We start from the raw sequence: 17,307 nt of genomic DNA on the forward strand, positions 1-17,307 counted from the left end.
TAGACATTTGATACAAAATATCGTAAAAAGGACGACATTTGGTACAAAATATCATAAAAACAACGACATTTGATGCAAAATGTAGTAAAAATACGACACTTATATCAAATGTTGTAAAAACATTTTTGATACAAATGACAAAAAAATATGACCTTACTTTAAATGTCATATTATTTATCGGTAATTACGAACATTTACATCTACTATTGGAAATTTCTCTAAATTTTCTAATTTTTAAACCGTTCTTTGTCTAAATAAAAATAATCCTTTAAGAATCCTAGCCATTAAGTAATTATCATTGTGGCTATTTTAATTCTCCTACATAAACCACATGATCCATATTTTCTCCCTATTTTTTCCTATTTTTTTAAAATCTTTTTCATCCTCCCTTTGTTTCCTTTCTTTTCTATTTCCTTCTTTTTTTCTCCTTTTTCTCTCTATTCTTTTTATTTTTTTCTTTCTTTTTTCGCCTCTTCTAATTTCATTCAATTTTCTTCAAATTATATTTTTTTCGCTTTAATTTCATTCCATTTATTTTTTCACCAAATTATATTTTTTATTTCTTTTTTCTACTTAATTTGATCCTATTTTTTTTTCTCTTGTTCAAATGAATACCTTTTACTTTTTTCCCTCTATATATACTACTTCATAATATATCTTTTTTTTTCTTTTTTTTTTTAACTTCTTTTTATGGCATATATTATATGAAAATAGTATATTAGCATAATAAAATATTAGTATGATAAAATATTAGTGCTTTAATATTATTGTAAAATATTTTACATAGTAGTTGTCACGACCCAAAATCCAACTAGTCGTGATGACACCTAACCCAAACCGCTAGATAAGCCAATTAACAACTATCCAAATTAATGAGATTTATCAAGAAAAGAATTGATAATACAATTGCTTTTATACAAAAATTTTCCAAGGGCTGGTAGTACAAATCATGAGCTTCTAAGATTTAGAGTTTAGAAAGCTAGTGCAGAATAAATACATCATCTGTCCGAATAATACATAAACAGATTTTTCGTAAGTCTAGAGCTACCATGAACAAGAGGCAGCTATAACAGAATGCAGGTACGTCTTCAATGCTAGCTCCCGTCATGCACATCAACGTCAGCATCCAAATTTGCACTCAAGCTGCAGAAGTGTAGTATGAGTACAACCGACCCCATGTACTCAATAAGTAACAAGCCTAACCTTAGGTTGAAAGTAGTGACGAGCTGGAACAAAGGTGGGAGTCCAACACCAATAGCCAATAACTGTTCATAACAAAATAATAAGAATGGTACAAGAAAAGTACTCAGATATAAGATGCTCAACTCGTTCACAGTTCCGAAAAAATAGGCATGCTTTTCAAGTACATCAGTGAAAACCCAATTCTTTTACCGAAATCATCAAAATATGAGTAGGTTTGTAAAACTGTGATTTTTTTCCAATCGTTTCAACAACAAAAAGATGTTTTATTCTCAAATGGCATGAGGAAAATACATCTCTACGCCTACATATCAATGTGTATGAGAAGTCATGAATGATGTGATACCGTACAACATGAGGAAAATGCATCTCTATGCCTGTATGTCAAGTGTGCATGTCGAATGCGATGCAACTCGGTGATAAAATCATATGCATACTCTCAGAGTATCAATTCACTCAGTCCTCCCAATCACTCGGCACTCGCTCTCGGCACTCGCACTCGCACTCGCACTTAATAGGTACTCCGCTCACTGGGAGTGTGTACAGACTCCGGAGGTGCTCCTTCAGCCCAAGCGCTATAATAAGTCAATCATGGTATAAATCAATAACATTTACTGCGGTGTGTAGCCCGCTCCCATCATAAATTAATATCCTCACAATCAGGCTCTCTGCCTCGCTCAATCATCAATCTCTCCAGTTTCTCGGGCTCACAGTATCATGAAATCAGTCCAAAATAATGATGTGATGTATCAATAAATAGTAACAGAGACTGAGATATGATATGCATATGAATGCATACGATTGAGTATATAATTGCAATGTAAGCAACTAACTCAACAGTAGAAATAACCTCAGTGGGTCCCAACAGAATAAGCATGTAGCCTAGACATGGTTTCTAACATGGAACACAACTCAATAGCTCTAGTACGTAGAGATTACATGGTTACACATAAGATCAGGTAACAACACAGTACCACAAAAATAACGGAGTCACAATTCACACGGTGCACGCCCACACGCCCGTCACCTAGCATGTGCGTCACCCCAATATCAAACACATAACACGTAATTCAGGATTTCATAACCTCAGCACCAAGTTTAGAAGTGTTCCTTACCTCGAACAAGCCGAATCCAATATTGAGCAAGCCAAACGATACTCCCAAAATACCATCCCGCGTGTACCGATCTCCGAACGGTTCGAAACTAGCCAAAAGCAACTCAAGAATATCAAATAATGCCTAGGAAAACAATTCCAATTGATAAAGGTCGAATCTTTACTCAAAAGCCCAAAATCGGCCAAAAAGTCAAACCCGGGTCCACATCTCAGAACTAGACAAAACTTATAAAATTCGATAACTCATTCAATTACGAGTCCAACCATACTAGTTTCATTCAATTCCGACTCCAAATCGGTATTCAAAACTCAAAAATTCGATCTATGAAATTTTAGACAAAAAAAAACCCAATTTCCTCTTTAAAATTCATCAACCAATTACCAAAATGAAGATAGATTCGCAAAATATAATCAAAACCGAGTATAGAACATTTACCCCAATCTGTGTGATGAAAATTACTTCAAGAATCACCTCAATACGAGCCCCAAATCTCAAAATATGAAGAACCAAACCCTCGATTTAATACTGTTCTGCCTCGTTTCTTATGACAAATAATCCCGAAACTTCCTTTTAATGCCTCAAATGGATTCCTTAAGAAATTCTAGTCAAGTTAGGCTCTTGAATTACTCCATTTGACCTTATATTGGAGGAGATATATTGGTTTCAATATTTGGAAATAATGCAAATTTTTAAATACGAATTCAGTGGCAAATTTGTAATTAATTTGAAAAATCTAGCAACCCAATTCTTAGTAAAATGACCATAAATTTCTCTTATGATGTCGAAGTTGATGATTCCAGTTTCTATGATTCCAAAATTACGATACGAATCTAATGCTTCAATCAAAACAGATATTGGAGCTCATTTGCTTAATGTGGTACCATTTATGCTGAAGAAACGACGTCGAAACATCAAAAACGAGCGCAACACAATCCAAACATATCAGAAACTCATCCGAGCCCCTCGGGACCTCGTCCGAACATACCAACAAGTCCCATAACATAACACGGGCTTACTCGAGGCGTCAAATCACGCTTAACATTATCAAAACTATGAATCGCACCTCAAATCGAACTTAATGAACTTTGAATCTTTCAACTTCCAAAACTCGTGCCGAACCTTATCAAATCAACTCGGAATGAACTCAAATTTTGCACACAAGTCCCAAATGACATAACGAAGCTATTTTAATTTTTGAAACCACAATCCGTACCTGATATCATCAAAGTCAACTCCAAGTCAAACTTATGAACATTCCAAACCTTCAAATTTCCAACTTTCGCCAATTAGTGTCGAAACCTTCTAGAAATATCCAAATGCGAATCCGGATATATGCCCGAGTAAAAAATCACCATCCGAACCTAACAGAACCATCAAAACTCCGATCCGGGGTTAAATACTCAAAATTCAAACTTGGCCAACTCTTCCAACTTAAAGCTTCTTAGTTGAGAATCATTCTTCCGAATAACCTGAAAATCAAAACCGACGATTCAAACAAGTCATAATACATCATACGATGCTGCTCAAGTCTTCAAATAGCTGAATGGAATGCAAATGCCCAAAACTACCGACTGGATCGTTACATTCTCCCCCACTTAAACATATGTTCGTCCTCGAACGTGCCAAGAGTCGTTCCAAAGCCATCAAATTGCCATGTAACCTTACCATGCACATTCCCGGGGGTGATCCCACACCACCCCAATCCATATAAGCCTGACAACACAACCTAACTGAAGATCATTACTTTAACATTAGACCATAAGCCTTAGAACCCAATTCCCAACACCTGAAATTCCTTGCAAGACTCGAATCTCGCATTTACACACTATATAAGTCTGACCAAACCGTATCAAGCCATAACCATAACCCAAGATGTAATCACATGTATACCATACAACTCGCATACTCATAGCACTAATTCCCAATCACAATAGTTGTTCAAAATAAACCCGACACCGATAACAAACCTCATATCAATTAAAATCTTGTTCTGAACCTTCGTACACTGCCAATGATGAAAGAAACATATAGAAACTCATAACCACCTATCATATTAACAAGTCGTGGAAGAACCCAAAGCCAAATTCTAAGCTGACTTCTAAAATTATTTCTCCATACATACTGTAATCAAATCTGATACTACCCATTCTAGGTCCAATGACCTCATCTCATCCAACACAACCATTCTATTGACATGCCATACCAATACAACCTAAAGCCATAAACCGTGTAATCCGTGCACCAATAAGAAACATTTCAAATGTATTCAATCATGGAAAATGACTCAAATGAGAGAACCATCCCGCAAGCTCAACAAGTACCACCACAACTCAATGCTATGAACCCCATCACCCATAGTAGGACTAAGACACATGAATCTAACACAAAGGATCATATCCCAACATAGCCCCGCTGCAATGCGTGACCCATCCAAACATCGGTCCATATGAAAATACCTCAATCCACAATCCTCAAAATCAATAACTACATGCAATTTGACATCAAGTACACAAAGTGCTTGGCTATAACCATGAAGAGGCGAATAACACTATATACCACAGTCCATAAAGAACATAACCAATGCGCAATCAATCATTCAACACCCTAATACCTATCTCGCTCAAATTCCGCTATAAGGCCCAAACTGAACTGCACCATGTGTGCATATAATCAATGAATCACCATCCCTCGTAGCATAGATGAGTAACACATAGAACATATCAGAACTTGAACAAGCTCAAATCTAATCGAATTATTCACCCCTCAACACTAACCGTGCTGAGTCAACAAATCCGACCCGGTGTAGAATACACATCCTCATTGGCCTACCAATGGGCCCCCAAATTGATTCGGCCATCCATAGATAGATAAATAACCCTCCAGAAGTCCTCAATGGCCTAACCATAACACCTACTATTAGATATCTGACTTTGGCCATACCTTCACAGTCTGCAACCAAGGAACAATCTGCCTCTGAGACTCCAGTCTCCAAACTACCAAAATACAAAAGAATCACCATATATGATCCCATCTCCACCACTCAAGTGACTGATACATCCTTCATACATAATCTTTCTACGAGAAATACTTTCATAATTCTTCCGTGCCACATAGCAAAATTCGAACATCAACAGTCGATCAACCAGACGAGTACCACAATACCAATGAAGCATCCATAGGTCAAAATGTAGCGTGTCTTCTAAATGTACACTCTGCTCAGGCAATTCCAAGTAGTAATATTATTCATCTAGTCATTTGAAACCGTCCATGTTACCTAAGAATTCATGACCTTCCCTTCAAAACTTAACTGTGACCTTGCACATGCAAATCTCAATCCCACACAACACACCGCATCTATCATGCCATCATATGAAAAGTACGAGAATCTCATAATCAACTCTGAGTCACAAGAAAAATACATTCCCGGTCATTCGAAAACCTTCTATTTGATCCCATCCAGGAGAAAATCACAATACACAACATGCTCCTCACTCCGGTAGAAAATATCCATCTCAAACCGTGGTAAAAACCATCGAGAACTCCTTGGAACCCATTTGCACATAACGAAGCCACCAGAACTGAACCTCCCTCATTCAACCAAGCTATGCAGGTCGCCAAACCAGTATTGCCACAAACACCTGTAGACACTCACCACATCATAAGTACCCAAAGAACCGATCGTATCCATTGTCGTGCTGATCCAACCTACTACCAAGTTGTCCCATTTCTCCGAGTTCCTTCTGAATTACCCTCAAGGTGACACTTCTCCTTGCTAGAACATCACGATCCTTACCCAAACCTCACCACAAGAGTTCCTAACATAAAACCACACGGTCTAAAGGCCATAAGCAGTTGTATTCCTTCTTAAGCACCCCAAAAGTACCAAAACCGAGACACCCAATCTGAAAAGACCTTTTGTGAACCTAAAGCCGTTAACTTCACATTCCTGATACTGAAATGCAGAATCCATAGTGATACAGAAATACCGCAAGTCCTGGCTCCATCCAATGTGAATCTCAGATCTTAACCATATACAAATCCAAAAAATTCTCAATTACTGCATATAATCTTGAATCTATTAGGACCTCCTCGAGAGTCATTCACTCTACTCAAATCTCAATTGCACCGCCCAAACGGGCCGAACGACTTGTGCCCCATTAGCACGACAACACCCAATGAAGTAACCTCGCCTTAATGCAACCGAGCAAATACCTATACCATGCGCACTACATCCGTCACGAATAACAACTCAAATCATTCCATGATTTCCATATACCCATAGAGTGTAATACAACCCGTATCCAGAAGTTCCCTTTCTCGAGTCATCCTCGATCTCAACCTCTGCAAGTCATAACCGATTCACAAGTATACCTCAAACCGAAACCAATACAATACATAATTATGCAATCAACCAGTCGAATAGAAGACTCCCCCACTTAGCTCAAATCCATGGAATAAAACATCTGATAACTTACAATAACCATACCTCATTACTTCCATAATACCGCAGTGAGATTCAACTAAATCCTTTATAAGCTCATATAACAAAATCCATCTAATACCTCAAATCATCTGCAAATCTTGCATTCATCCTCGTGACGGTCAGGTCAACTATTACAACTCATCCAAACTCAAATCGCACAAATATAACCCATTGTCAGAAAAACAAGCCTCCACACAACATCATAAAAATCACACATCCGTAGATTATCTCGTAGGTTACAACCCACCTGCTTAGCCTCAAACTGACATCTCTTTATACCCTTTCACAGGCACAACTACTATGCAATCACTTAATCTTCCTGAGTCTGAACTCACCAACAAGGCATGAGAACCTAATTCATTCCACATTTAAATAACATGAAAGATCCTCGAATACACTCATAACTCGAGACTATACGTCACATCAAGACAGAAATCAAGCACCCAATAGTCCTTTTTATATCTCAAGCAAACTCTTCTCGTCACATTTAATTCATCTTAACACATCCCGCAGTCATATCATACTCATCATTTAGCCATCCAACCACTCATCGAGCCACAAATTTCACTAATAGGGACACTACCAGACTTATAAGTTCAAAAGCACATGCTCACACAACCGAAATCCCCGTGCTCAAGCTACAGTCAAAACCCGGCCTCAAGTCCTCCATACTGGCCCATCACCAGCACACCAAAATTACCTCTCGTACCTCATCCATGAAATCACAAGCCGTTGATGCACAGCTGATACCGAGCGCTCACATGCGCATACGAGTGCATGGAAGGAATTCAAAGAGTTACGCTTCAAGCTGAATCAATGCCGTACGATAAGGAAAGAAAGATGAAAAATTTATCCTAAATGCCCTGTAGCCTCTCGAAGATAGGTGTGGACGTCATCATACCGATCCTCAAGACTCTACTAGACACTTGCTCATGACTTATAGAACTTACAAACCTAGAGCTCTGATATCAACTTGTCATGACCCAAAATCCAACTAGTCGTTGTCACACCTCCTTTTTTCCGAGGGGATAGGGAGTTTTTCCAATTAAAGTGACATTATTCGAAATGAGATTATTTAATTAATTAGAGTCGCCACTTGAAATAATTATTATGGTGTCTCAAGTCACTGATTTATTTTAAAATTCCAAATCGAGGAAATTTGACTATGTTTAAAGTCTGCGAAAATCAGAAGACCGGGTAAGGAATTCTGTTAACCTAGGAGAAGGTGTTAGGCATTCTCGGATTCCGTGGTTTTAGCACGGTCGCTTTAATCATACCTAGCTTAATTAATTTGTTTAATTACTTATTTTAGAACCTATGTACATTTACCTTTTTACCGCTTTTAATTATGGCGTAATGGATTTAATCTGTGAAACGGAACCACATGTGTGTGAATCCGCTTTATTTAGTGCGCTAAAATCATGTCACGCGTACGTCTACACAATTAATCACGCTTTATTAATTATGAAGATTGTTTTTAGCTAAAGTCACGCGAACGCGTACCTTTTTTTATTTTTTGGAATCATAATTATGTCACACGAACGTGTACACAAATACGATAATAGATTAGAACGCGCCTAAAGCATCTTACGAGTGTTTGTAAATTGATTAGTTTCCTAAGTTTGAGATTATTTGCGACAGTTCTAAGAGTTATGAAAATTATTGTGGGAAGAAATGGTATGATTCGGTTATTTGGAAATATGCAACACAAAAAATGGAGAAGAACGTTTTGGACTCATGAATTTTAGCCCAGATCCTTTTAAGTTCAAAATTATCCCAACGGCTGTCATTTTCACTAAACCCACACCTTATTTCAACCTCTGTTAGCAGACACAAATCTACTTCTCTTTAACAAATTTCAGATTACTTTATTTCAATTTTAACAAAGGAAATAGCCCTTCCTACTTCTACACATGACTTTCAAACTCATAAAAACTAAAAATATACATCTAACCCATGAAAATTCTTAGATAGATACGTGACTTAGACATACTATAGTAATCAAGTTTTAGCAAGAATATCATCTAACTTTCATTCGGCAAATAAAACTGTAGCAAATATCATGGAACTAAGAAGCATGTTAAAGAAGAGAAAGGGGACCTTATATTAGCAGAAAACTCCAAGCCAACGTACAGAAAATCATGTCGATTATCCAAAAGCAGAAAAGAGGGAAACTCTGACTCGAAGCCAAAAAGAACCTCGCCGGGAACCCTCACTGATCTCAGATCGGGGACCTTGCCAATGACGAAACCTCGCCTGGGAACCAACGGAAGACTCAACTGACAGGAAAATTTGACGACGACAACCTCGAACAAGGAAGTCTCGAACTTAAACTCAAACGAATTGTTTTGTGGCTATTTAGTGGCTGGTTTTGGGGGGTTGTTTTGCTAGAGATCTAGTTGTGTTTGAAGCTGTTTTTCAACCGGAGTTTGGGGGTGGACAGTGATGGTCAGCTCTATGGAGTTTCATGGTGGGAATTGGTGTTTTCATGGAAGATAGATGCTGGAGTTATGGGAGGTTTTTACTAGTTTTCATGGCCACGCTAAGTTGGAGAAGAAAGGAGAGTCTTGGCTGCTACTGACAATTTTTACTCATAATGCGCCCCCTTTCTCTCTCGTTTTCTCTCGTCCCCCCTATAATGAACTGGGTGTGTGCTTATATATTGGTAACGGAGAGGAAAATGAGTAGGAAGGATCCCTGGTGTGTGTCTGATGTGTATGTGTGTATATGGATAAGAATGACCCCAAAAAATCTTGGAGAGCAAGATACAGGTGTTATGTATTTTTCCCTATCCTCCCGTGAGAGAGCTGTGATTGTGGGATGAGGATGAATCATATGTAAAAAGTAAAAAAAAAAATGAAAATCAGAAACTCAGTGCACATGTGTAAACTTTTATGGAATAAAACGTGAATGAGAGAGATTGATAGTAGGTTATGTGAGAAGCTACCGAGAAAAGTGGGAATTTGTTAGGAAGAATCTTTTACAAGTGATCAATTATAATTGTTTTTTTTTTTTTAGTATTTTCTTTCTTGATAATAAATAAGCAAAATAATCTACTCCTATTAAATAAGTAAATAAAGCAAGTAAAATTACTACACTCAAACCTCTAACTTAAAAATTGTATTAAACTATATTTTTGGAAACTTTTCTTTCTTTGTGAATGAAAATAAAACTAATACTCTTAAAAATGTAACTCTTTTTGTAGTTTTTAATTTTATTAAATAAATCTACTAAAAAGTGAAATAAAGGCTAAAAATCAAGATTAAACTTTGCACATATTTACATACTAAAAAGTGATGAAAAATTTAAATATAGTAAAAAATTAAGTGCTCACAATCGTGATGGCATCTAACCCAACCCGCTAGGTAAGCCAATTAACAACTATCCAAATTAATGAGATTTATCAAGAAAAGAAATTATAATATAATTGCTTTTATACAAAAATTTCTCAAGTACTGGTAGTACAAATCATGAGCTTCTAAGATTTAGAGTTTACAAAGCTAGTATTGAATAAATACCTCATCTGTCCGAATAATACATAAATAGATTTTTCATAAGTCTAGAGTTACCATGAACAAGAGGCAGCTATAACCGAAATGCAGGTACGTCTTCAATGCTAGCTCCCATCATGCAAAGCAACGTCAGCATCCAAATCTGCACGCAAGGTGTAAAAGTGTAGTATGAGTACAACCGACCCCCTGTACTCAATAAGTAACAAGCCTAAACTTAGGTTGAAAGTAGTGACGAGCTGGAACAAAGGTCGGAGTCCAACACCAATAGCCAACAACAGTTCATAACAAAATAATAAGAATGGTACAAGAAAAATACTCAGATATAAGATGCTCAGTTCGTTCACAGTTCCGAAAAAATAGGCATATTTTTCAAGTATATCAGTGAAAACCCAATTTCTTTTTACCGAAATCACCAAAATATGAGTAGGTTTGTAAAATTGTGATTTTTTCCAAACCGTTTCAACAACAAAAAGATGTTTTATTATCAAATGGCATGAGGAAAATACATCTCTACGCCTACATGTCAATGTGTATGAAAAGTCATGAATGACATGATACCGTACAACATGAGGAAAACGCATCTATATGCATGTATGTCAAGTGTGCATGTCGAATGCGATGCAGCTCAGTGATAAAATCATATCCATACTCTCAGAGTATCAATTCACTCAGTCCTCCTAGTCACTCAGTCCTCCCAGTCACTCAATTCTCGCAGTCACTCAGTCCTCAAAGTCACTCAGTCCTTCCAATCACTCGGCACTTGCTCTCGGCACTCGCACTCAGTAGGTACCTGCGCTCACTGGGGGTGTGTACAGACTCCGGAGGGGCTCCTTCAGCCCAAGCACTATAATAAGACAATCATGGCGTAAATCAATAACATCTAATGCGGCGTGTAGCCCGCTCCCATCATAAATTAATATCCTCACAATCAGGCCCCCGACCTCGCTCAGTCATCAATATCTTCAGTCTCTCGGGCTCACAATGTCATAAAATTAGCCCAAAAATAATGATGTGATGTATCAATAAATGGTAACAGAGACTAAGATATGATATGCATATGAATGCGTACGACTGAGTATGCAATTGCAATGTAAGCAAATAACTCAACAGCAGAAATGATCTCAGTGGGTCCCAACAGAATAAGCATGTAGCCTAGACATAATTTCTAACATGGATCACAGCTCAATAGCTCTAGTACGTAGAGATTACATGGTTACAGATAAGATCAGGCAACTACACAGTACCACAGAAATAATGGAGTCACAGTTCACATGGTGCACGCCCACACGCCTGTCACTTAGCATGTGCGTCACCCCAACACCAAACACATAACACGTAATTCGGGGTTTCATACCCTCAGCACCAAGTTTAGAAGTGTTACTAACCTCGAACAAGCCGAATCCAATACCGAGCAAGCCAAACGATACTCCAAAAATGCCGTCCCGCATGTACCAACCTCCAAACGGCTCGAAACTATCCAAAAGCAACTCAAGAACATCAAATAATGCCTAAGGAAATAATTTCAATTGATAAACGTCGAATCTTTACTCAAAAGCCCAAAATCGGCCAAAAAGTCAAACCCGAGCTTGCGCCTCAGAACCCGATGAAACTTATAAAATTCGACAACCCATTCAATTACGAGTCCAATACTAGTTTCATTCAATTCCTACTCCAAATCGGTGTTCAAAACTCGAAAATTTACTTTATGAAATTTTAGACAAAAATCCTCAATTTCCTCTTTAAATTTCATCAACCAATTGCCAAAATAAAGATAGATTCACGAAATATAACCAAAACCGAGTGTAGAATACTTACCCCAATCTGTGTGATAAAAATTGCTTACAGAATCATCTCAATCTGAGCCCCAAATCTCAAAATATGATAAAAAAACTAAAACCTTAATTTAATATCGTTCTGCCTTGTTTCTTGTGCCAGATGATCTCGAAACTTATTTTTAATGCCTCCATTGGATTCTTTGTGAAATACTAGTCAAGTTAGGCTCTTGAATTACTCCATTTGACCTTATATTGAAGGAGATATGCTTGTTTCAATATTTGGAAATAGTGCAGACTTTTTAATACGAATTCAGTGGCAATTTCATAATTAATTTTAAAAAAGCTAGCAACCCAATTCTTAGTAAAATGACCATAAATTCCTCATACGATGTCGAAACTTGATGATTCTGGTTGCTATGGTTCCAAAACTACAATACAGATATAAATATTCAATCAAAACAGAAATTGGAGCTCATTTGCTAATGTGGTACCATCTATGCTTGAAGAAACGACGCTGAAACATCAAAAACGAGCGCAACACAACCCAAACCTATCCGAAACTCATTCGAGCCCCTTGGAACCCTCATACGAACATACCAACAAGTCACATAACATAACACGGACTTACTCGAGGCCTCAAATCACGCATAACAACATCAAAACCACGAATCGCATCTCAAATCGAACTTAATGAACTTTGAATCTTTCACCTTCCAAAACTCGTGCCGAACCTTATCAAATCAACTCGTAATGAACTCAAATTTCGCACACAAGTCCCAAATAACATAACAAAGCTATTCTAATTTCCGGAACCACAATCCGAACCTGATATCATCAAAGTCAACTCCCGGTCAAACTTATAAACATTCCAAATCTTCAAATTTCTAACTTTCGCCAATTAGTGCCGAAACCTTCTAGAAATATCCAAATGTGAATCCAGGTATACGTTCGAGTCCAAAATTACCATCCGGACCTAACGAAACCATTAAAACTCCGATCCGGGATCAAATACTCAAAAGTCAAACTTGGTCAACTCTTCCAACTTAAAGCTTCTTAGTTAAGAATCATTCTACCAAATTAATTCTGAATAACCTGAAAACCAAAACCGGCGATTCACACAAGTCATAATACATCATACGATCCTGCTCAAGACTTCAAATAGTTGAATGGAATGCAAATGCCAAAAACGACTGGTTTGGTCGTTACAGTAGTATACTAGCATGGTATATAATACATCAAATATGTATATTACTATTTTATGTTTTTTCCTACTCTTACTTATAATACAGTGAATGATACCCCCATGGAACTCCATTAAATACTTCATTTAAGAAAATATTTGAAAAAGCATAAGAACTTCGTCGAAAATTTTAAAAAGGACCTAGTTGAAAAAAATAATATAAAAGGACCCAACTATAATAGTATAATGTTACATTATATTCTATATTATAACAATATACTGTTGTATAAACTGTATACTATTGATTTATACATTATATACCAAAATGACATATATTATATCAAAATTGTATCTTGTGTTCTTCGTTTAATAGTGTACTGATGTATTATACTATATACTGTAATAGTATACTATTGCAATTAATTATATATTCTTGAATTAGTTTTGATATACCAAAATATTATATAGTATATTATTTTGGTATATAGTATATGTCATGACCCAAAATCCCACCAAGTCGTGATGGCACCTAACCCAACATACTAGGTAAGCCAACTAATATATACCTCTACCCAAATTGGAAATTATCAAATTAATAAATAATATAAGAATACAAAAAGTAATACAACTATTCCATGGAATGGTAATATAAGCCATGAGCGACTAAGAATAAGAATACAACTATGATATGCAGAAAGTTACATCGTCTATTTGAAATTTACACAAATAGAAATATAAGTCATATTCTACCATGAACAAATGATAGTAGATGGCTGGAACGCATTAGTCTTCAATGCCCGACCTCGAACTCCGCAATCGCTTAGTTCTAAATATCTGTACACAAGGTGCAAAAATGTAGTATGAGTACAATCGACCCTATGTACTCAGTAAGTATCTTGACTAATCTCAGTAAAGTAGTGGTGAGGTTTTTAAGTCAAAAGATACTCACTAATATAGCCTGTGCAATTCATAAGCAAGAGAAATAACAAGGGAAAAGACAAGTAATAGTTAAAGGATCATATAAGAGAAATAACAAGCATGTTTCACAAATATAACAACCAAACCTTTCTCAATCAAGCAAGTCTATGAGGAAGAAATGATATCCGTAAAGCAACATAAGCCATATCCACAAATTTATATAATAAAAGAAATATGTACAAGATATCAAATAAAATGGCATGGCAACAACCTTCGTGCATTTATCTCATCCTCACCAAGCATTTATGTGTGTCACATCAAATGACATGGCAACATCCTTCGTGCATTTATCTCATCCTCGCCAAACATATGTATAACAATAACAAACCAGGTAAAAGACATATAACTAGTAGAAAGAATAAGGTAGAAGGAATGGAAGTAGGGACAACAACCAAGGTAGAAGACATAGATGTAACAACAATAAACAAGGAACAACACATGTAGATAATAGTAACAAACAAAGCAAAAGGCATGTAGATGGCAATAACAAACAAGGCAGAGGGCACATGAATAACAGTAATAAACAAGATAGAAGGCATATAGATAACAGTAATAAACAAGATAAAAGGCATATAGATAACATTAACAAGCAATATATAAGGCATAGATGTAACAACAACAAACAAGATAGAAAGCATAGATGCAAATAACAACCCAGGTAAAAGACATAAATGTATATGTGTTGGGAAGGATAACACAATATAATGCATCTATCTCATCCTCGCCTGCACAAAAATACCCTTCATGCCATGAACTCTCATCCTCACTTGCACGGAAACATCATTCGTGCCAATATCATATCACTCTTCCTCACCAAGAACGAAAACATTCTTCGTGCAATAATAATAATGTCAAGAAGTATGAAAATACCCTTCATGCATAAATCAGTCTTCCTCACAAGCATGAAAATACCCTTCATGCAATATACTCTTCCTCACCAAGCATATATAAAATGGTAACATGCAAGGTAAAAAGCATAGATAACATTAAGAAGAGTGATTAAGACTAATACTCTATGTGAGAGATAATCCTAACTTTTGCATCAATAGACAAGCCAATATTTTAAGAACCATAATGTTCAAGTATCTCAACAAAACATAAGCATGCTCTTTAGCAATAATATGGAAACTCAAGTATCACAAGAATAATGGATATATATATATATATATATATATATATATATATATATATATATATATATATTCATGATATAAAGTATGACCTCAACCAAATCGAGTAAGTTAACAACCTTAAGAATAGTCCATCATGTTTAATTAGGATATCATAAATTAATATATGATCTCTAGTATAGATATTTGTGCTCATGTTATCATAGGAATCAAGTGAAGCATAAGTCAAAAAGAATACACAATTCAATAAGGCATCAAGCAATCCAGAATCTACTCCGAGCATGTAACGACCCGATCGGTCGTTTTGAGCTTTAAGGTTCCATTAAGTGTATTGAAGTCTTGAGTAGTTTCATATTGTGTATTATGACTTGTGTGCATAGTCAGATTTGATTTTTGGATGTTTCGGAATATATTTGGATAAGTGATTCTCACTTTAGAAGTTGAATATGTTGACCGAGGTTTGAATTTTATGAAAATAACCCCAGAATAGTATTTTGATGGCTCCTATAGGTTCTTATCATGATTTTAGATTTGGGAGTATTCCCAAAATCAAATTTAGAGGTCCGTAGGTTGATTTGTGTTATTTTGTCGAAAATTGGCAGCTTGAGGTTTAGAAGTTTTACCGTAGGTTGACTTCATAGATATCATGTTTGGATTTATATTTGGAACTTGGAATAGGTCCGTTTTGTCACTTGGAACCTGTCCGCAAAGTTTGACGTCATTGCGAGTTGATTTGATAGGAATCGGACGTGCGGTTGCATTTTTAGAAGTTCTTGAGTTTCATTGTAGATTTCATGTGTGTAGGAGGTCCGATTCATGGGTTCAAATGTTATTTTGATGGTTTGATCATGCGAGCTAGTTCATGTTATATTTTTAGACTTATATTGATGTTTGGTTTGGAGCCCCGAGGGATCGGGTGAGTTTCAGACGCGTTCCAGAGAGTTCATAGAAGGTTCAAATTTTTCTGGTGTTTCTGATCTCGCATTTACGAGAAATATGTCACATTTTCATCACTCACATTTGTGGGTTCTCCTTCTCTTTTGCGAAATACAATGTGTCCTGAAGAGTTTGTATTTTCGAACTCCCAATCGCATTTAGGATAATGGCGTGGGCTGGGGAGGGATCGCTTTTGCGACCAAATGGTCACTTTTGTGAAATGTTCAAAGTTCGCATTAGCGACGACAACATGGGTGTGAGGGTCTTTTCTTTTGTGATCATTTCCTTGCATTTTCGGGGTTCCCAAATGTCACATTTGCAACACCTGCGACTGGACATAAAAGCCGAGGGACGGGATTTTAGTCTCATTTTCATATTTTTGAACCCTAGACTCGACAGGAGACGATTTTGAAGAGGGATTTTTATATACAATCATTGGGTAAGTAATTTTAATCAATTTCCAACTATCTTACATGTTTATATAGGAGATTTAACATCAAAATTATGAGAATCAAAGTGAAATTTTGATAAACTTTATCTATGCTTTGAAATATGAGAATTTGAGTTTTGAGAGTCGATTTGGACTCGGATTTTAAAACAAAATAAATATATAGACTCGTGAGGTTATGGGCAGTTGGAATCTACCCTTAGACCCGGGTTTTGACCCGGCGGGCTCAGTGTTGACTTTTGCTGACTTTTGAGGAATTTTACAAAAGTCATAGCTTTATTTATTGGAATTAATTTTTCTTACATTATTTGATGTTATTAAGTTGATTTTGGTTAGATTTGGGCCAAGAAGAAGTGAATTGTAAATGAAAAGCTATTCTTGAGTATTTATTAAGGGCTTTTGAGGTAAGTATCTTGCCTAACTCTATGTGAGAGAACTACCCCGTAGGGATTGGTTTGTTTGGACTATTTGTACTACGTGAAAGATACGTACTCGAGGTGACGAGTGTGTACACGACTTTATATGTGGAAATTTGACCGGTTTAGATTCT

At 36.4% G+C, this 17,307-nt stretch overlaps 1 long non-coding RNA gene across 2 annotated transcripts; it reads right to left on the reverse strand.

The window, feature by feature from the left end:
• Positions 1–894: 894 nt before the first annotated feature.
• LOC107819423 (uncharacterized) lies at positions 895–9,659 on the reverse strand. 2 transcript variants are annotated; one of them, XR_001655713.2, is made up of 3 exons: positions 8,899–9,605; positions 2,316–2,403; positions 895–1,265 (listed from the first exon to the last, which is right to left on the reverse strand). It is a non-coding gene; the product is annotated as an uncharacterized LOC107819423 (long non-coding RNA). The 2 variants fall into 2 exon arrangements; XR_012698041.1 differs by lacking the exon at positions 2,316–2,403 and having other exon boundaries at positions 8,899–9,659.
• Positions 9,660–17,307: the final 7,648 nt, after the last annotated feature.

Source organism: Nicotiana tabacum, chromosome 13 (assembly GCF_000715075.1).
Source record: "Nicotiana tabacum cultivar K326 chromosome 13, ASM71507v2, whole genome shotgun sequence".
In the NCBI taxonomy this organism is placed as follows: Eukaryota; Viridiplantae; Streptophyta; class Magnoliopsida; order Solanales; family Solanaceae; genus Nicotiana; species Nicotiana tabacum.